General features: G+C 54.1%; 10 non-coding genes across 10 annotated transcripts; 6 read left to right on the forward strand and 4 right to left on the reverse strand.

The window, feature by feature from the left end:
- Nucleotides 1-6,129: 6,129 nt before the first annotated feature.
- Nucleotides 6,130-6,200, reverse strand: Trnag-gcc (transfer RNA glycine (anticodon GCC)). Its single transcript has one exon. It is a non-coding gene; the product is annotated as a tRNA-Gly (tRNA).
- A 723-nt stretch (nt 6,201-6,923) lies between these two features.
- Nucleotides 6,924-7,006, reverse strand: Trnal-cag (transfer RNA leucine (anticodon CAG)). The gene has a single exon. It is a non-coding gene; the product is annotated as a tRNA-Leu (tRNA).
- A 517-nt stretch (nt 7,007-7,523) lies between these two features.
- Trnad-guc (transfer RNA aspartic acid (anticodon GUC)) lies at nt 7,524-7,595 on the forward strand. The gene has a single exon. It is a non-coding gene; the product is annotated as a tRNA-Asp (tRNA).
- A 580-nt stretch (nt 7,596-8,175) lies between these two features.
- Trnag-ucc (transfer RNA glycine (anticodon UCC)) lies at nt 8,176-8,247 on the forward strand. Its single transcript has one exon. It is a non-coding gene; the product is annotated as a tRNA-Gly (tRNA).
- A 422-nt stretch (nt 8,248-8,669) lies between these two features.
- Nucleotides 8,670-8,741, forward strand: Trnae-cuc (transfer RNA glutamic acid (anticodon CUC)). The gene has a single exon. It is a non-coding gene; the product is annotated as a tRNA-Glu (tRNA).
- Nucleotides 8,742-15,884: 7,143 nt separating this feature from the next.
- Trnag-gcc (transfer RNA glycine (anticodon GCC)) lies at nt 15,885-15,955 on the reverse strand. Its single transcript has one exon. It is a non-coding gene; the product is annotated as a tRNA-Gly (tRNA).
- A 701-nt stretch (nt 15,956-16,656) lies between these two features.
- Trnal-cag (transfer RNA leucine (anticodon CAG)) lies at nt 16,657-16,739 on the reverse strand. Its single transcript has one exon. It is a non-coding gene; the product is annotated as a tRNA-Leu (tRNA).
- Nucleotides 16,740-17,238: 499 nt separating this feature from the next.
- On the forward strand, nt 17,239-17,310 carry Trnad-guc (transfer RNA aspartic acid (anticodon GUC)). The gene has a single exon. It is a non-coding gene; the product is annotated as a tRNA-Asp (tRNA).
- Nucleotides 17,311-17,891: 581 nt separating this feature from the next.
- Nucleotides 17,892-17,963, forward strand: Trnag-ucc (transfer RNA glycine (anticodon UCC)). The gene has a single exon. It is a non-coding gene; the product is annotated as a tRNA-Gly (tRNA).
- Nucleotides 17,964-18,364: 401 nt separating this feature from the next.
- Nucleotides 18,365-18,436, forward strand: Trnae-cuc (transfer RNA glutamic acid (anticodon CUC)). The gene has a single exon. It is a non-coding gene; the product is annotated as a tRNA-Glu (tRNA).
- Nucleotides 18,437-19,805: the final 1,369 nt, after the last annotated feature.

The raw sequence follows: 19,805 nt of genomic DNA on the forward strand, positions 1-19,805 counted from the left end.
AATAGTTTGGAGACAGGCATGGAGAGGGCACAAAAGTGGAGAAAAGGCTTAATGTGCGTCTTCAGCTCAGTTTCCTTGCTTTAAAAATAGTAATAAGGGCCAGAGAGATGGCTCAGAGGTTAAGAGCATTGGCTGCTCTTCCAGAGGTCCTGAGTTCAATTTCCAGCAACTACATGGTGGCTCATAGCCATCTATAATGGGATCTGATGCTCTCTTCTGGCATACAGATATACGTATTTACATAAATAAATAAATCTTTAAAAAGCATTAAAATAAAATATCAACTTAAACAGGCTTGGGTGGATTTAAAAAGGAAAATAGAAATAAATTGAAATAAATAAAGTTTTTTTTTTAAACATTTTTTTCTGGATAGTATAGTGGTAAAAAAAAATGCTGCTGGGTGGTGGTGGTGCACGTCTTTAATCCCAGCACTTGGGATGCAGAGTCAGGCTGATCTCTGCGAGTTGGAGGCCAGCCTGGACTACCAAGTGAGTTCCAGGACAGGTACCAAAACTACACAGAGAAACCCTGTCTTGAAAAACTAAAAAAAAAAAAAAAAAGCAAACATAATTGTATGTTTCTTAAATCACCTTGGAGGCCAAACAGAGTTAAACTGAAAATGTAAACAATAAAAATTAGATTATTTTGAACATTTTTACCTAAAATTATTTTTGGTACAGCTTAATCATCTGTACATCAAACTACCTACAAAATGTAATAAAACTAAAGCCTTCTAACAAGTTCTTCCTCCAAGGAACTGTTATGCTTTGATATTGTTCATGATTTTCTTTCATTTACAGTCTCAGCTGAATAGGTGTGTTCATGCTTACATGGGAAAACTCAATTGTTTTCTCCTGCAGAAGTCTTTATTATTTCTTAGGTATTTCTAAATATCCTGTTACCTAGTAAGAAGGTCTTCTTAAGCTCAGAACTAAAATTGTCCTAAATTTTAAAGTTCCTAAATCTTTTTTAAAGATTTATTTGTTTGTATTTTATGTGCATTGGTGTTTTGTCTGCATGTCTGTGTGAGGGTGTCGGATCCCCTGAAACTGGAGTTACAGACAGTTGTGAGTTGCCATGGGGGCACTGGGAATTGAACCTGGGTCCTCTGGAAGGGCAGCCAATGCTCTTAACCACTGAGCAGTCTCTCCAGCCCCTGAGAGCCTAAATCTTGAGTTAAAAGCTATGTTTAAATCTTTAAAAGTTGATGATCATTGTTTGTTTTTTAGTTTTATGCTTGCCCTTGGTCTGATAAAAGATCATACTCTGGCAAGGAAAATAGTTAAAAGAGGCTTATGAAGAGCCTATCCTTTATTAAAGGCATTGTTTTATACAGCATAAAGATGCATTTTATATAATATTTCATACTTATAATAATGTATAATTAGTAATTAGTGGACATCAGCTTGATGTCTGAAAATACAGCTGTCTGCATCTTGGACGTTCTCTGCTGTCAGGTGTGTAAAGATCTGGGCTCCTCAGGCGTGCACAGACCTCTGTAACTAGTCAGCTACAAAGCACAGCCCCCCCAAACATAGCATGGGGCCCTGATGACTCCAGGAATATACCATTATGTCATACCTGGAACTTAGCTTTGCCAAATAGCCCTTTATGCATCTCCTTTCTAGGACCCATTACAACTAAAAATGATAATGGTCCTGCTTATGCTAGCAAATGATTTGAAAAAAAAGTTTACTAAATTAAATTAATTTAATAACATTAATCATGTTACTAAAATATTTTACTATCCACAGGGTCAAGCTATTGTGGAATGATACTATCAGATACTTAATTGGCAAATAAATAGATAAATAAATAAATAAATAAATGGGAATATTTACAGCCACCTAAATCCTCACATGCTATTATACCACTTAGCTATGTTAACTTTAAATTAAAATTTTTTTTCATTTTAAAAGATAATAATTTTTCTGCTACCTGAAAGCATTTGCCCTAATGGAGACACAACCTAATGTAAATGCTAAATAAAAAGAAAGAGCCAGTGTTTATTTCAACACTGCAGTGTAAAAAACTTCTGACTAGTTAGGGCCACAGACAGTAATTTGTCTCTGTGACCTCCAATAAGGGGCCACAGGGTGTTTTTATAGTATAAGACCATACAGGGTGGAGAGTGCATTCCTGAAGTCCAGATTTCATGGCTACAGCAGAGTGCATTTCTGAGGTCAGGATTTATAACCCCTGTGGAATGCACCCAGAGTCAGAATTTATAACCTCTGATTACAGGGTGTTAGTTCAAGATGTTTACATAGCCATGGTCTGTTCTAACTGCTTTCCCGTATCTGGGAGAACGTAGGGCAAAGAGTCACACAGCTTGTTTTAAAGCAAATATCAGCTCCAATACTTATAGAATATGTATATAGGCTATAGGCATACAATTTTTCATTTTCCTGGGCTCTTCACTTACCTGTATTAATTAGACTAGCTATAGAAGCAATGCCTTTAATCTTGGCTTCTATTACAGCTGGTATTTATTCTTTAAAAAATATTGGAAGGAGGAGATATTGGGAGCATAACATGAAGGTCCTTGGGCCCACAGATCTCCAGAGAAACCAGGAATGTTAAACACATAGGATTCTCTTTCCAGTGGAAAGGATGAAAAACCTGTTTTTCCATCTAGAAAGCTGAGAATTGGAATTGATTAACAGCCTGAGGATCTGTGTTATCTGTTGGGCCAGGCCATATCAACCTCTTACAACCAAGACCTGAGATTGGTAGTAATCTAAATGACCCTGAGAGCCAGAGGTGGGACTAAGCACCCACAACCAGGACCAGAGGTGTCTAACAGCCCAAATGATCTCTATGACCGAGACCAAGACAGACCCTTGGGCTCTTAAGTTAGTATAGGTAGCCTATCTATCTCTAGAACCCACCTTTTTGGAGGAAATGATATGTACCCTGAGTTGAGTTTCAATGTAATTACACTTCTTTGTGCCCTGGGGATTGCATTGTACCAGGAAACTTTTTTTCAAACTGTACTAGGCTTAAACACATTGGGAATAAACAGCCTGTTATTAGACCCCCTGGTCTGGTCCGGGCTGACAAAGTCAATCTGCACTGGGTTTTCGTTCTTATCTCTTCAGGATTCGCTTCCCTGTATGATACCCGCAAGGACCTCCCTCAACTGGCAGTATCCTGAGCGTAGGAGAAACACCAGTTCCACAATTTGGCCAAATTAAAGCAAACTTTTATTAAAATATTAAATACTTACCAAGATGGAATTTGGTCAGGACCACCATCTGGAAACTTACGAGCTGTGTGGCCCTGATGCACCATTTTGTCATGGCTTATATGGACAAAACCTATAGGCCACCATACTTTTCCATGAGGCTTTGTTGTTATTTTCCAAGAACTACAATTCCCTGAATCCCAGGAAGTTATCTGATCTTTAGGCAGGTAGGGTTTACAATGTTAACTTAGGGTCTAAAATTCCCCCCCCCCCCCCGAAGTTGTATCCTGGGTCAAATCCTTGACTCTATGATGGGTACTGGTTTTCATTTGGATCTAATAACCATAAGCTTAATGGTACCCAGACAGGAATGCAGATGGAATTTTCCTATCCTGACTGCCCAGTGCCAAATAACCACTCAGAGTCTTAATATTAATTGTAGATGCTCAGCCAATAGCTCAGGCTTGTTACTAGATAACTCTTACATTTTAAATTAACCCATATTTCTTATCTACCCTCTGCCACGTGGCTCATGGCTTGTTACCTCATTTTCTACACATCTTGCTTCCTCTGCATCTGCTGGCATCTCCTCTGACTCCGCCCTTCTTCATTCCAGCATCCTTAGTTTGGTTGTCCCACCTATACTTCCTGACTGGCTCTCGGCCAGTCAGCTCTTTATTACACCAATTTGAGTGACAAATCTTTACAGTACAAAAGGATTATTCCACAGCACAGGAATTATCATTTAGTTATTGTAACGATGTTGTAAGAGCTAGCAGTAATGAATAGAAAACAGAAGAGCCAAAGGACTTGCAATGTTCTGCATAAAGCAGATCAAGGGTCCTATCATATTGTAGAACTACTTTAGGTAACATATCTGTTGATAAATCGGAGCCCATTTTCCTGGTATGTCAATTAGCATTATAGATTGCTGTCCATTTAGCAGTCACACCTGAATCTATTGATATTTTAACTGCCATCTGCTCCCTGCAGACCAGCAGTCAGCACCCCACCGCTCAGACCCAGGCCTGGTGGGATTCCTGCACTGGCTCATCCTCAGGCACCAAATGTAGGTTTTAACTAAGTCCCTACCATTTACAAATAAAGGTCAGGGGGTAAGATGTTGGGGTGAAAATATGCTAGATCAGAGAAGCCAAGAGGCATCGAGCTGACCTTCCTTTCTGGCCCAAGAAGGCGCAAGAGAAGCATCTCTCCACTCCTGCAATACCAAAAAAAAAAAAAAAAAAAAAAAAAAAAAAAAAAAAAAAAAGGCACAAATCTTAAGTCCCTCTATGCTGCTTCCTAGTGTAACTACCTGGAATCCTGGATCCTCCATCCTCTCCATGGCTAACTCTTGTCAATAGTCACTGGCTCAATCCCCTGATCTAAGGTTAATTTTATTAACACTGTCTCAGAGTTTCACAGTGTGATCAAATATCCTGCAACATTTCCCCCATTTTTGTCTACATAAAAATTAAAAGTTTGGCTGGGTGGTGGTGGCACATGCCTTTAATCCCAGCACTCCTCAGGAGGAAGAGCCAGGAAGATCTCTGTGAGTTCAAGGCCAGCCTGGTCTACAGAGCGAGATCCAGGACAGGCACCAAAACGACACAGAGAAATCCTGTCTCGAAAAACCAAAAAAAAAAAAAAAAAAAGAAAGAAAGAAAAAGAAAAGTTTTAACTTTAACATATTAAAACCATATCCAATAGGAAAATTATCAAATCTTGACTAAATAGAAAGAGGGTTTTTTTTTTTTTTTTTTTGGGGGGGGGAGTTGTTTTTCAAGACAGAGCTTCTCAGTGTAGCTTTTGGAGCCTGTCCTGGAACTCACTTTGTAGCCATCCAAGTGCTGGGATTAAAGTCATGCACCACCACTGCCCAGCCAAAAAGGAAAGGTTTTAACTGCAACACGGTAAAACTATGTACAATAAGAAAAATTCTCAGGTAAGAATTACATCCATAATGTCCAGTCCATTTGTACTTGGCAAATTTGGAGAAAATATTCTAGACCTATCCTACCTTGGAGAGTCCAAGGTTTAACCTAAACCACATTCTATCTATTATCTATCCATTGATCCTGAGTACAACACACAAGTGTCTCACAGCAGGAGCTGGAAAGCTCTCAAAGATCTAAACAAGTTGCTATGGATACAGCTCTAGGGAAAGAAGTCACCCTCGTCCCCACTGGGACGATCCCACCAATGGGAGGAACAACAGGAGAAGGTGGTAGGGAGGCAGCCTGTGTGGGGATGGTACTGTGGAGGGGGAGGTTGGAGGTATGGGGTGGGGGTGGTGTCAGCTAGCTGTCTGTACCTTGCTTGTCTTTTAAGACTTTGTTTGGGGTTGACTCTTATCTTAGGAAGTAGCTCAAGGAGGGTATTTGCAAATGGCAGATACCCAAAACAAATGCTAAAGAGGGGGCCTGGAGCACAGAGGCAGAAGGTTCTGTCTATATGACTAGACAGGTGCTTTGAAACGGAGACACACACACACACACACACACACACACACACACACACACACACACACACACTTTAGGAGAATTATGAGCACAAGGAATTCATAGCAAGACACAACTGAATATTAAGCCACATAACAATAGACCTTGTTGATTAGCTTACTCACTGACCGTTGGCCTAGTCAAGATATAGCTTATAATATACAGCTGGAATTCTATTTCATATTCCTGCTGCTCCCCCCATGGAAGGGCCCTTGAAGAGGCCACCAAGAATTGGGGACTGTAGCTCTGACAAGAGCTTTGTAGTAGCTTTGCAGTTGGGCCTGGCTGACTGAGTTCAGGCGAGGCGACCAGGTTAGTGGCTAGGCGCAGGCTCACTGGAGTGTACGCTGCACTGGCGCTTTCCAGAAGCTGTGTTCTGCATGGAGCACAGCCTGGACTGGGACAAGAACGAGTAGCTGAGAACCAAAAGACACTAGACTCTGCATGGGCCGGGAATCGAACCCGGGCCTCCCGCGTGGCAGGCGAGAATTCTACCACTGAACCACCCAAGCCATGGCCAACACTCTCCCCGACTGCTGCCACAGCCTCTGCTCCCCGACAGTCCCTGCACCAGCTGGATCCTGGGCCCTGGCTAGACCGGCCAGGGGAGCGCCACGGCCACGAACAGGAGAGTCCCCGGTCCAGACTGAGGCCCTGGGGCTAAAGCGCGCCTCTCCCGGAACGACGCCCAGGGCCCACGACAACCCTGCCCCTGCTGGCCGACGGGCCGGCGGGCGCGTGGCTGTGTGTGCACCAAGGGTCTGGCAGGCGTTCGCAGGGAAAGGCCACCTCCGCCCGCGAGAATCCCCGACGACCACAGACCACCAAGATGGGTGCGGTGGGCGACTCCCGTGGGAGTTGGAGGGAATGGAATGGGGAAAACTGGGCGGCGGGCACGAGGGCTGGGGGAATTGTTCCGGGTGTCGGGTGGGGGTGGACCAAGTCCTGTGTTGGCAAAAGAATGGCACCGGGCAGGCTGGCTGGCTGGCTGGGCTGCCGGGGTGCTCAGGAGCGGCCGCCTCACTGACTCCAGCCTCCCCGACGCCAAGCAAGGCGAGCAGCACGCTCCCCATCCGCTCTCCTCCAGGAGATGGTGGCAGCTGAGAGGAGGGCGCTCCTCTAGGCACAGGTGTGGACCCAAAAGTTGTGGGTCCAAGAGGAGCGCAGCGCTGGAGAGGTTGTGGAAGGAGGCCCGAGCTGCGATCTCTCAGGGTGGGGCGGCCAAAAGATGAGCTTGTCAGAAGTGGGATTCGAACCCACGCCTCCAGGGGAGATTGCGACCTGAACGCAGCGCCTTAGACCGCTCGGCCATCCTGACGGCGGGTTTGACCGCAAGGCCGCTCGCCTGGCGGGCAGCAGGCGCCCACGCGCGCGCCGGGCGGACCTGGAGCGACGGGGCGCCCGGGCACTTGGCGGTCCGGGTGCTGAGGCTGCGGGCCTCGCCCGGTGTCCACCGCGTGGACGTGGAGACGCTCCTAGGCGCCAAAGTCGCTGCAGGTCCCCGGGGTGCGGTGGGGGTGCGTCTGGGGCAGCAGCCCAGCCGCCGCAGGGCCGCGCAGGTGTGGGTGCAGCCTCTCCTGATGGCGTGGGCGAGGGCGGCAGAAAGCTGTCACCTCTGAGAGCCCCGCTCAACAGCCCGGGCGGGGGCAGGGGGCGGGGGACGCTGTGATCACCCGGGGTTGCGGGTTCGGGTCCTGGTGCGAGGGGCGTTGTGGCGGCGTCCCGGGGACTCTGGGGTTGGGTGCGGGGATCGGCCATGGTGGGAGGGAGAGCTTAGGACCTGGCTGGAGCGACGGAGAGGGCCCGGCGTGGCGATGAAGAGGTCGTCGCGGTCCTCCCCGTTAGTATAGTGGTGAGTATCCCCGCCTGTCACGCGGGAGACCGGGGTTCGATTCCCCGACGAGGAGACGTGCCATCTTTTTAGCCAGACCGTCGCCCACGACTGCGCTGGCCCTTGATCCCCTTCAAAGCGCCGGGATCGGGCTGCCCACGGCCCGGCCTGCCCACCCGCCTGCGGACCCTCGGGCCCCTCGCCTGGCACCTGGCACCTGGCCCAGCACTCCGACGCCAGGGAACGGGTCGCCCTCCCGACCAGGCTACGGGTGTCAGAGCCGCCCCGATGGACTCTCGTGTCCTGAGCCCCCGGTGCGCCAGGCGAGTCTTGGAGGTGACCCGCCCCGAGCGGTCCCGGACGCTCGCTCTTCCCCGTGGCCCTCGCGGCGCGCCGGGTTGCTGCTGCAGTCAGGTGGCGAGAGCGCCCACAAGGGCCCGGCGTGTGCGTGCGGGAGGCGCGGCTGGGACGGCGGGGAACAGCGCGCAGCGGCGGAGCCCGGGTTGGCGGTGGCTCGGGCGGTGGCGTTGGCTTTGACGTCGGGGGGTCCCCGTGGGGAGGGCTCAGTGCGGGAGCCGGTAGGCGACGACCCGTCGCCGCTGTGCACCGTCGGGTGTCAGTCCCCGGCGTCGTGTGGGTGCCGTCCCGCCGGTGCGGCGTTGGTGGTATAGTGGTGAGCATAGCTGCCTTCCAAGCAGTTGACCCGGGTTCGATTCCCGGCCAACGCAAGCTGCCTGTGTTTTGCCAAGGTCCAGGGCCGAGGCTGGCCCTGTCTGGCGTGTCTCAGCTTGTCCCGAGACTGCGCGACCGACTGATCTCTCCACTGAGAGAAGGAAGGAGGCAGCGGGGCCGAGACGTTTTGAGGGTGTGTGTAGCGGGAGGAGAACCGCCAGGGCCAGGCGTCTAATCCGCGAGGGCTTGGTGGAGAATCGGCAGAGGGCAGCCGGGGGCGGGCAGAGGGCAGCCGGGGGCGGGCAGCGGGCAGGGCAGGAGTAGGCGCAGGTGCCCGGGAGTCCCGAACGGCATCTGGTAAGGCCGGTAATGCGGGACATCTGCTCTCGCGCCGGGCGGACGGACAGTCTGTCCTTGAGGCTGGCTGTCAGCCTGGCTCCCAGAGCCGAGTGTGGGAACCGTCAGATATAAACGACGCTCCCTGGTGGTCTAGTGGTTAGGATTCGGCGCTCTCACCGCCGCGGCCCGGGTTCGATTCCCGGTCAGGGAAGCCTTTCTTCTTCCTCTTTGGACCCTGGCCTCCTCCAAGCCCTCTGTCTCCTCTTGCCACCTCACGCGGGATCCTTGGCGCCAACAAGTCACACGCCTCCCTTTTGTTCATGGGCATCGCGGCTCTGCTCGCCCCTGCTGCTCTCACGCCCCCACCCACCACAACATGGCCCGCTCCCTGTCTGCACAGCCCACCCTTTGCCTAGCTTCCCACTGCCGCCCACCGTCTCTCACACAAGACGCCAACTCTGCGCCTGGACAGCTCAGCCTTGCTGATTCCCGTCCTGCCCAGCTTACACACCGCCACCATCACGCGGGCACACCCACCCACCACGCAGCCCTCGAGCACACACTTCCGAGCCACTCATGGACCCCACAGAGTCTCCACCTCACTCTCCCGCCTGCTCTGAGGTCCAGAAGAAGCCCCCCACCTGCACACCTGACTCACCTGCCTCCTCACAGGCTCCCTGTGTGCTTTACCCTGCTCTTCACAACTCAACGTCCGCTTCAAACAAATGGAGACATTATTTTTCAGTGTGTGTGTGTGAGTGTGTGTGTGTCCGTACGTACGTACGTATGTTATATTTTTATGTATATCTTGAAAAACTCCAGGGTGGTGTTGGTATGGGATGGGGAGGAACGGGACCTGCGGTGTGTCGTGGGGTTGCCATGGGGAGGTGTTAGTGCGGGGCAGACGACCGGGTCAAGGCGAAAAGCATCTGGTGTGGTTACCTTACTCAGCGTCGCCGCCAGGGCGGGCAGTGTGCGTCCCCAGCCCCGGTTTCCTCCCTCGAGAGCCCCTGGAGCATCTAAGGAGAACTGAGGCCAAGTCTGGCGTTTGCAATGCCCCTGTTTCTCCCGCTCCTTGGGGACCGGGGCGCATGTGTGTGGGGAAGAGGTGCAGGCGCAGGTGTGAGTTCGAAAACTAGAGCGGAACCTCGGTCCACCTGCTGGGTCTACCGCCGGGTGGGTCCCCTCGGTGCCCACCATGCCAGCAAGTCCGAGGCCCAGAGTCAGATCCTTGAGTGCTGACGGCTGGATTGAGCTCCACCCGATTCGCAGGCACAGTGGGAGATGCCAGTAGATCCTGGGGGATCCCAGACAGAGCCTTTTCCCCACCGGACTCCAGCCCTCCCCTGTCCCAGAAGCCCTCCCAGTCCCGGGGGCCGGGAGACACCAGTGTGAAGCTGCATCTGGGAAGGGGCTGTCCGGCCGCGCCCCTGGCCACCTGTGTGACTCGGAGAGAAGGCCTGGGGGGACCGGCGGCGGGGGGGGGGGGAGGACATACAGCGGACAAACCTTCCCTAGCTGTCATCCAAACGGGGACATCGAACGCCAACTCTAGAGAGCCGTGCACGGCCGTGCCTCAAAGATGGCGCAGCGTCTGGCTTCTGCCTTCCCGACGGCAGGTGCTCCTTATTTGGCTAAGGCTAGGATCTGGCTTGCTTCTGCACACCTGGACCTAATCTGGCTTGCTTGCACGTGTCTGACCCTAGCAGCATTGTCCACGTGGCACCACGGGGTTGATTTGCCCAGTGGCTATAAAGGGCGTGGGCTGACTTTCCCAGTAGAGTGATTGTGAGAGTGACTGGGAGGGTGACTGTGAGAGTGAGAGAGGAGAGTGTGAGAGTGAGAGTGAGTGAGAGAGAGAGAGAGAGAGAGAGAAGAAGAAGAAGAAGAAAAAGACTATCCCCGGGGTCAGAAGATTGTTCAAGGTTCCTGAATAAACTGCTTAGAGAAGAGTCTGGCGTTGCGTCATCCTTGCTGGTCGAGGCGGACACGACAGCCAACTGCAGGGATGCAGGGATGACTGGCTCTGTGCTAGCTGGGTTTGGGAACCGTGACAGCTCTGGGAAGAGGGACTGTACCGTGAGAAAACGTCTCTATAGCGTGTGCCTGCGATGAGTGATGGATGTGGGACAGCCCACGGGGGGAAGTAGGGATGGAGTTGGGGTGCGGGGAAGGGGGCGGGTACGGGATGAGGGAGTTGTGAGTTGTGGCCAGGGGCTGTTTCTTCCCTGGGCAGGCAATCCTGAGCTGTGTAGGACAGCTGGCTGAGCAAGCCAGTAGGGAGCACTCTCCCACAGACAGCTACCACAGCAGTTCCTGCCTCAGGGATCCTACCCTGGCTTCCCTCTGGGAGGGACTCAGGAACCTTAAAGTGAAACAAACGCTTCTCCACCCAAGGTGGTTTTGGTCACGGTGTTTGATCACCATAATACAAACACTAACTCAGGAGGTACCTGGTTCCCGGAGTGGAGTCTTGCTGTGACAGACCCGATCACCTGGCCTTCCTGAGGATTGGGAAAGGCCTCTGAACTGTGGGCAGAAAGCTAAGCACCTGACTGCTCCAAGCTGGCTGTGCACCTCCGGGGCAGCTTGGAAGGGAATGTCGAGAGCCGTGCTGACGGTGACGACTACAGAGGCTCTGCACCTGAAGTTTCAGCGGGCACAAGCGAAGTCCCTGGTAGAACTCCATTGGGGCCCGTCGGGTGTTTGGAATGAAGAAGGTGTGGTCCTGCTCACCCGGGGCTGAAGAATCATCTGTGGTTTATGACCAAGAGACCAGACCCAGCAAGGTGAAACCTTGACTGTGCGGGGACAAACCTTGATGGTGCTCCACTGGAGCTGAGAAGCCAGCGCTGATGAAGAAGACAGCAGCATCACCAAGGTGAAACCTCCCCACCCTCCAACCCCCGGGAGCGGGACCTTCCTGAAGGTCAGCATGCAGAGCCTGAACCTCATGCCAGCCAGCCAATTTTAAAACGTGTAGGACTCGCCTATGTGGGGATGGCATTGAAAGTGTGGAAGGATGGATCCCAGAGAGCAGCAGAGTCTTGGAGATGGGCGGTGGGTCTGCAGTCCCCAGAGAGAGGCTGAGAGGGGACATGAGCAAAGGTGCAGCCTCCAGTGAACCCCACTGCGACTGGAAGGCTTGGCATTTCCACATGACATGCTCAGAGAGTCCCCGAAGAGATCCCAGCAGAGGCTGTCACCAGCGAAGGCGGGGGTGGGGGGGTGGGGGTGGGTGTTTGGAGATGCGAGAACCCCGGGACAACCACCAAAGGGGAGCAGCGGCCTCAGAGTGGAGCCCATCTAGGCCTGGGAGAGCAGCTGCAGGTGCTGTGAATGTCAGAGCTGAGGGAGGGTGACTGTCCACCCCCTCTGGACCCACAAGAGAGCCAGTGAACAGGAGAGCTCAGACACTGGGCTTGTGACAGTGTTGGACTTCGGTTTTGCTTTCCTAGGATAATGATCGTGCCCGGATTCTTTCCTCTTTTAACTTAAAACAAAACAAAACAAGAAAAATCAAAACAAACAATAACAACAACCAAACTCTGTGTGTTTTAAGAACACAGAACGTTGAATCTTTGACTTGAAAAAGACTGTGGCACCTATGAAGATCTTGGTTGTGGAATATTAGCTGTAGATGTGTTCCATTCGATTATGATGTGGAATATTTGCTTAATGATGGAAGGAAGGATAGCACTCTTTCACGTTGCATTTGTCTAACCCTGAAGGTGTGTTATTTTTTTTGTTTTGTTTTGTTTTGTTTTGTTTTTTGGTTTTTCGAGACAGGGTTTCTCTGTGTAGCTTTGGAGCCTTTCCTGGAACTCACTTGGTAGCCCAGGCTGGCCTCGAACTCACAGAGATCCACCTGGCTCTGCCTCCAGTTAAAGGTGTGCGCGCGGCGGCTTTTTTTTTTTTTTTTTTTTTAATTTGAAGCTGTGTTATTTTGACTGCCTAAAACACCTTATTGGTCTAAGAAAGGAATGAACCGCCAATGGCTGGCATGCAGAGGGTTGAACAGGGCTGCCAGGCAGGGAGAACAAATAGGAGCAGAAGTAAGGAGAGTATGGAGAAAAGGAGAAGGAGAAGAAGACACCAGGGGCATCCATTCAGACAGCCGCTCAATAAAAATAAAGAACGGCATATAGGATAGAGAAAGGTAAAAGTTCAGAGGGGAAAAAATTAAATGGGATAATTGAATTAAGAAAAGATGGCCAGAAAAGAGCCAAGCTAAGCCCAGGCATTCATAAGAAAGAATATGTCCCTGTGTATTTCTTTTAGTACTGGGTGGCGGGCTCCCAAGAGTAAAATATTATGCAAACAAACAAACAAAAACCAAAAAAAAACAAAAAAACAAAACAAAACCAACGACATTTCTTGATGTTTTACATTGTGGTGTTGAGATTAAAATGAGCTCTGAGGGATGAACAGAACAGAAAGGTTATGGCTCAGTAAGTGACCTGGTTTTCTGCCAGGCTGACAAAGGGTCAAGGATGCTGGTTGGTTCTGGTGAACTTGACAAAAACCTGGACTCCACTGAGAAGAGAGAATGTTAATCAGGAAGAGTCTTCCCTGAGACGGGCCTTCAGCCGAGTTTGTAGGATATTGTTTGATTCACGATGGATGTGGGAGGGCACATGAAGAGAGGAGGTGGGTGACTGGGCGGTGCCAATCCCTGGGCAGATGGTCCTGTGTGGGAAAAGAGAGCAGGCTGAGCAAGCCAGTAGGCAGCCCTCATGCAGGTCCTCTGCATCACTTCCTGCCTCTAGGTCTCTCCCCTCACCACACCTCCCCCAAGTCCGACTCTGACCTCCTAAGCCACATAAACCCAGCCCTCCCCACCTCCCCCACCCATCCACACTTCCACCACTGTGGCACTAAGGAGTTGAAAGAAGAAATCAAACCTTCTCACCCCAAGGTTGCTTTCTCTCACACATTTGATCACAATAGTAACAACCTCAACTAAAACCATGATCCTCGTCCCTACTCAGAAAGAAATGGGCAGGAGCCCCAGGAGATGGTTCCAGGAGCCTGCGGGCAGAGATTGGGCTGCTTCTGTTCCTGCTCATTTCCAACTCCCTCTCATCCCAACATCCCTGAGCATCACCAGCAACAGCAGCAGCAGCAGCAGCAGCAGCAGCAGCAGAAGAAGAAGAAGAAGAAGAAGAAGAAGAAGAAGAAGAAGAAGAAGAAGAAGTAGAAGAGGGAGGAGGAGGAGGATGAGGATGCTGTGGGATGGTCTGTATGTCAAATGTGTTGCTGATTGGTCAATAAATAAATCACTGATTGGCCAGTCGCCAGGCAGGAAGTATAGGCGGGACTAACGGAGAGGAGAATTGAGAGAACAGGAAGCTGGGTGAGGGAGACACTGCCAGCCTCCATGATGACAAACAGCATGTGAAGATGCTGGTAAGCCACGAGCCATGTGGGCAAGGTATAGATTTATGGAAATGGATTAATTTAAGCTGTAAGAACAGTTAGCAAGAAGCCTGCCACGGCCATACAGTTTGTAAGCAATATAAGTCTCTGTGTTTGCTTGGTTGGGTCTGAGCGGCTGTGGGACTGGCAGGTGAGAGAGATTTGTCCTGACTGTGGGCCAGGCAGGAAAACTCTAGCTACAGGAGGAGGAAAAGAAGAAGTACAATGAGAAAAATAATCGTAGTATTAGTAGTAGTAAGTAGTAGTATAAGAGGAAGAAGAAGGAGAAAGAAGAAGAAGAAGAAGAAAGAAGAAAGAAGAAAGAAGAAAGAAGAAAGAAAGAAAGAAAGAAAGAAAGAAAGAAAGAAGAAGAAGAAGAAGAAGAAGAAGAAGAAGAAGAAGAAGAAGAAGAAGAAGGAGTGGCCGTCACCATTGCCAGGGTAACAACCCCATGTCCTAGTACCAACATCCGGTCTCTCCTGCCCTTGATATGCTGCCTAGTTTCCCCTCTGATTGCAGACCAAAGTGAACTGAGGAGCCCCACTTGGTTCTGTTTCTGCACTCTCTTTACTAAAAAGCTGCAGGAGTCCCGACCACTCCCACTGGCCTTTGTTGAAGACAGAGAGCAGGCAGGTAAGGGACTTAACAGGTGGCAGAGGCCAGCCAGGTGCCTGTGGTTAGACAGGGCCTTTCTCTGGCAGTTGTGCCTTGGATGCGTCCGGTGACAGATGGGTGAAGGTTTTCCTTTGTGGAAGCCACCGCCTTCCCGAGCAAAGCGGAGTTGGACCTCAGAAAGGGACACTCGGTCCACCAGTTGGGAGGCTGGAGAAGGTGTGAAGCACGGTCTGTGGACACACTGAGCTCACTGGAGAGGACGACTGTCAGCCTGGCGGGGCAATCGGCCCGGGTGATGAGGATGACAGGCACACAAGCCGGCCAATAGGTCACCTGGACTAGCCCAGGTCTCAGAAAACCAGGGAGCAGTGCGGTGACCTGCCAGCAAGGGCTTTGCAATGAGTTGTCTGTGATTGTGCCTCTCTGGCCTGTGCCTAGACTTCTACCTGTCTCTCTGTCTCTGTCTCTCTTCTCTCTCTCTCTCTCTCTCTCTCTCTCTCTCTCTCTCTCTCTCTCTCTCTGCGTGTGTGTGTTTGTGTGTGTGTGTAACAGAGAGAGACAGACAGACAGACAGACAGAGATAGAGAAACAGAGAGATCTCAGCAGAGAGGGAGTAGTGTCCTGTTAGGCAAAAGACCCTGAGGATGGCCACAGGTGTGGGTGGGCTCTGGGCCGAGTGAGAATCGGCAACGGTGGGGTTCTCCACCTCCACATGGTGGAAGAAGGCGTGAGAAAACACCTCCTGCTGAGTCACGGGAACTGGGATGCTCTCTAGGGTCCAAATGAGTTGCTGTGGGCAATGCCCTAGGGGAAATAAGGCCCCCTGGTCCCTACCGGGGCTGTCCCTCCTCAGCAAAGGAGGCACAAGGAGATCCAGGATCAGGGACGCGTTTCAGGCCCCCGATGAAGAGGGGAACAACAAGTAAGTCTCCATTGTGAGAGAGGCAGGCTGTGTGGGGCCGGTACTGTGGGGTGGGGGGATGGAGGTGTGGGGTGTGGGTGATGTCGGGGGCGGGTTATAAGAACCATGGAGGTGCTGGCTGCTGGCGCCAGTGTGCACAGGAGAGGCTAGGTATGGCAGGTGCTTTGAAGTGCCCAGGAAGTGAGTGAGGGATGCAGTGTCTTTGCAGTTGGGCCTGGCTGGCTGAGTTGAGAAGCGAACAGGTAGGTGGGTAGGCGCTGGCTCACTGGAGTGCAGCTGGCACTGGCGCTGTCCAGGACTTGAGTTGTGTGCACAGCGCGGGCAGCTTGGACTGGGACAAGGATGGACTGAAAGACTGGACACTGGACGTGTGGCTGAGGACCAAAAATGACTGGCCTCTGCATGGGCCGGGAATCGAACCCGGGCCTCCCGCGTGGCAGGCGAGAATTCTACCACTGAACCACCCATGCCATGGACAACACTCTCCCCCGACTGCTGCCACAGCCTCTGCTCCCCGACAGTCAATGCATCAGCTGGATCCTGGGCCCTGGCTGGATGGACCGGCCAGGGGAGCGCCACGGCCACGAACAGGAGAGTCCCCGGTCCAGACTGAGGCTCTGGGGCTCAGCGCGCCTCTCCCGGACGGACGCCCAGGGCGCACGACAACCTTGCCCTTGCTGGCCCATGGACCGGAGGGCGCGTGGCTGTGTGAGCACCAAGGGTCTGGCAGGCATTCGCAGGGAAAGGGCACCTCCGCACACGAGAATCCCCGACGACCACAGACCACCCAGATGGGTGCGGTGGGTGTCTCCCGCGGCAGTTGGAGGAAATGGAATGGGCCAGAAAGGGCTGGCGGGCGCGAGAGCTGGGCGAACAGTGACGAGTGTCGGGTGGGGATGGACCAAGTCCTGTGTTGGCAAAAGAATGGCACGGGGCAGGCTGACTGGCTGGCTGGGCTGCCGGGGTGCTCAGCAGCGGCTGCCTCCATTAATCCTGCACGTGCCGCATCCGCTCTCCTACAGAAGTTGGTGGCAGCTGAGAGGAGGGCGCTCCTCTAGTCACAGGTGTGGCCCTGAAGGTTGCGGGTCCGACCGGAGCGCCGGCGCTGGAGAGGTTGTGGAAGGAGGCGCGAGCTGCGATTACTCGGGGTGGAGCGGCCAAAAGATGAGCCTGTCAGGATTGGGATTCGAACCCACGCCTCCAGGGGAGACTGCGACCTGAACGCAGCGCCTTAGACAGCTCGGCCATCCTGACAGCGGGTCTGACCGCGCGGTCGCTGGCCTGGCTGGCAGCAGGCGCCCACGCGCGCGCCGGGGCGTCCGGACACGTGGCAGTTCGGGTGTTGAGGCTGCGGGCCTCGCCCGGTGTCCACCGCGTGGACGTGGAGACGCTCCTAGGCGCCAAAGTCGCTGCAGGTCCCCGGGGTGCCGTGGGGGTGCGTCTGGGGCAGCAGCCCAGCCGCCGCAGGGCCGCGCAGGTGTGGGTGCAGCCTCTCCTGATGGCGTGGGCGAGGGCGGCAGAAAGCTGTCACCTCTGAGAGCCCCGCTCAACAGCCCGGGCGGGGGCAGGGGGCGGGGGACGCAGTGATCACCAAAGGTTGCGGGTTCGGGTCCTGGTGGAAGAGGCGTTGTGGCGGCGTCCCGGGGACTCTGGGGTTGGGTGCGGGGGTCGGCCCTGGTGGGAGGGAGAGCTTAGGGCCTGGCTGGAGCGACGGAGAGGGCCCGGCGTGGCGATGTGGGCGTCGTCGCGGTCCTCCCCGTTAGTATAGTGGTGAGTATCCCCGCCTGTCACGCGGGAGACCGGGGTTCGATTCCCCGACGAGGAGACGTGCCATCTTTTTAGCCAGACCGTCGTACACGGCTGCTCTGGCCCTTGGTCCCCTTCCAAGCGCCGGGATCGGTCTGCCCACGGCCCGGCCTGCCCACCCGCCTGCGGACCCTCGGGCCCTCGCCTGGCACCTGGCACCTGGCCCAGCACTCCGACGCCAGGGAACGGGTCGCCCTCCCGACCAGGCGACGGGTGTCAGAGCCGCTCGGTAACACTCTCGTGTCCTGAGTCCCCGGTGCGCCAGGCGAGTCTTGGTGGTGACCCGCCCCGAGCGGTCCCGGACGCTCGCTCTTCCCCGTGGCCCTCGCGGCGCGCCGGGTTGCTGCTGCAGTCAGGTGGCGAGAGCGCCCACAAGGGCCCGGCGTGTGCGTGCGGGAGGCGCGGCTGGGACGGCGGGGAACAGCGCGCAGCGGCGGAGCCCCGGTTGGCGGTGGCTCGGGCGGTGGCGTTGGCTTTGACGTCGGGGCGGTCCCCGTGGGGAGGGCTCAGGGCGGGAGCCGGTAGACGACGTCGCCGTCGCCGCTGTCCACCGTCGGGTGTCAGTCCCCGGCGTCGTGTGGGTGCCGTCCCGGGTGTGTGGCGTTGGTGGTATAGTGGTGAGCATAGCTGCCTTCCAAGCAGTTGACCCGGGTTCGATTCCCGGCCAACGCAAGCTGCCCGTGTTTTGCCAAGGTCCAGGGCCGAGGCTGGCCCTGTCTGGCGTCTCTCAGCTTGTCCCGAGACTGCGCGGCCAACTGATCTCTCAACTGATCGAAGGAAGGAGGTTGGGGGGCCGAGACGTTTTGAGGGTGTGTGTAGCGGGAGGAGAACCGCCAGGGCCAGGCGTCTAATCCGCGAGGGCTTGGCGGAGAATCGGCAGAGGGCAGCCGGGGGCGGGCAGCGGGCAGGGCAGGAGTAGGCGCAGGTGCCCGGGAGTCCCGAACGGCATCTGGTAAGGCCGGTAATGCGGGACATCTGCTCTCGCGCCGGGCGGACGGACATTCTGTCCTTGAGGCTGGCTGTCAGCCTGGCTCCCAGAGCCGAGTGTGGGAACCGTCAGATGTAGATGACGCTCCCTGGTGGTCTAGTGGTTAGGATTCGGCGCTCTCACCGCCGCGGCCCGGGTTCGATTCCCGGTCAGGGAAGCCTTTCTTCTTCCTCTCTGGACCCTCGCCTCCTCCAAGCCCTCTGTCTCCCCTTGCCACCTCACGCGGGATCCTTGGCGCCAACAAACCACACGCCTCCCTTTTGTTCAGGGGCATCGCGGCTCTGCTCGCCCCTGCTGCTCTCACGCCCCCACCCACCACAACATAGCCCGCTCCCTGTCTGCACAGCCCACCCTTTGCCTAGCTTCCCACTGCCGCCCACCGTCTCCCACACAAGACGCCAACTCTGCGCCTGGACAGCTCAGCCTTGCTGCTTCCCGTCCTGCCCAGCTTACACACCGCCACCATCACTCGGGCACACACACCCACCACGCAGCCCGCGCGCACACGCTTCTGAGCCACTCATGGACCCCACAGAGTCTCCACCTCACTTCCCTGCCTGCTCTGAGGTCCAGAAGAAGCCCCCCACCTGCACACCTGACTCACCTGCCTCCTCACAGGCTCCCTGTGAGCTTTACCCTGATCTTCACAACTCAACGTCCGCTTCAAACAAATGGAGCCAAAATTCCAAAGTCTGAGTTGTCTGTGTGTGTGTGTGTGTGTGTGTGTGTGTCCGTAGGTTATATTTTTATGTATATCTTGAAAAACTCCAGGGTGGTGTTGGGATGGGATGAGGAGGGCCGGGACATGCGGTGTGTCGTGGGTTGCAGTGGGGAGGTGTTAGTGCGGGGCAGACGGCCGGGTCAAGGCGAAAAGCATTCGGTGTGGTTACCTTACTGAGGACTGCCGCCCACGCCGCCGGGGCCAGCAGTCCGGTTCCCCCGTCCCCGGTTTCCTCAAGAGCATCTAAGGAGAGCTGAGGCCAAGTCTGGCGTTTGTAACGCCCCTGAGTCTCCCGATCCTTGGGGACCGGGGCGCATGGGTGTGGGGAAGAGGTGCAGGTGCAGGTGTGAGTCGGAAAAAATGGAGCCGAACCTGGGTCCACCTGTTGGGTCCACCGCCGGGTGGGTCCCCTCGGTGCTGACCATGCCAGCAACTCCGAAGCCCAGAGTCAGATCCTTGAGTGCTGACGGCTGGATTGAGCTCCACCCGATTCGCAGGCACAGTGGGAGATGCCAGTAGATCCTGGGGGAGCCCAGACAGAGCCTTTTCCCCACTGGACTCCAGCCCTCCCCTGTCCCGGAAGCCCTCCCAGTCCCGGGCGCCTGGAGACACCAGTGTGAAGCGGCATCTGGGAAGGGTCTGTCCAGCCGCCCTCTGGCCACTGTGTGACTCAGAGAGAAGGCCTGGGGTGTGGGGTGTTGGGTGTGGGGGACAGACACAGGACAATCCTTCGCTAGCTGTCATCCAAACGGGGACATCCAACGCCAACAGCAGGGATGCAGGGATGACTGGCTCTGTGCTAGCT

This window comes from Peromyscus eremicus, chromosome 15 (assembly GCF_949786415.1).
Source record: "Peromyscus eremicus chromosome 15, PerEre_H2_v1, whole genome shotgun sequence".
In the NCBI taxonomy this organism is placed as follows: domain Eukaryota; kingdom Metazoa; phylum Chordata; class Mammalia; order Rodentia; family Cricetidae; genus Peromyscus; species Peromyscus eremicus.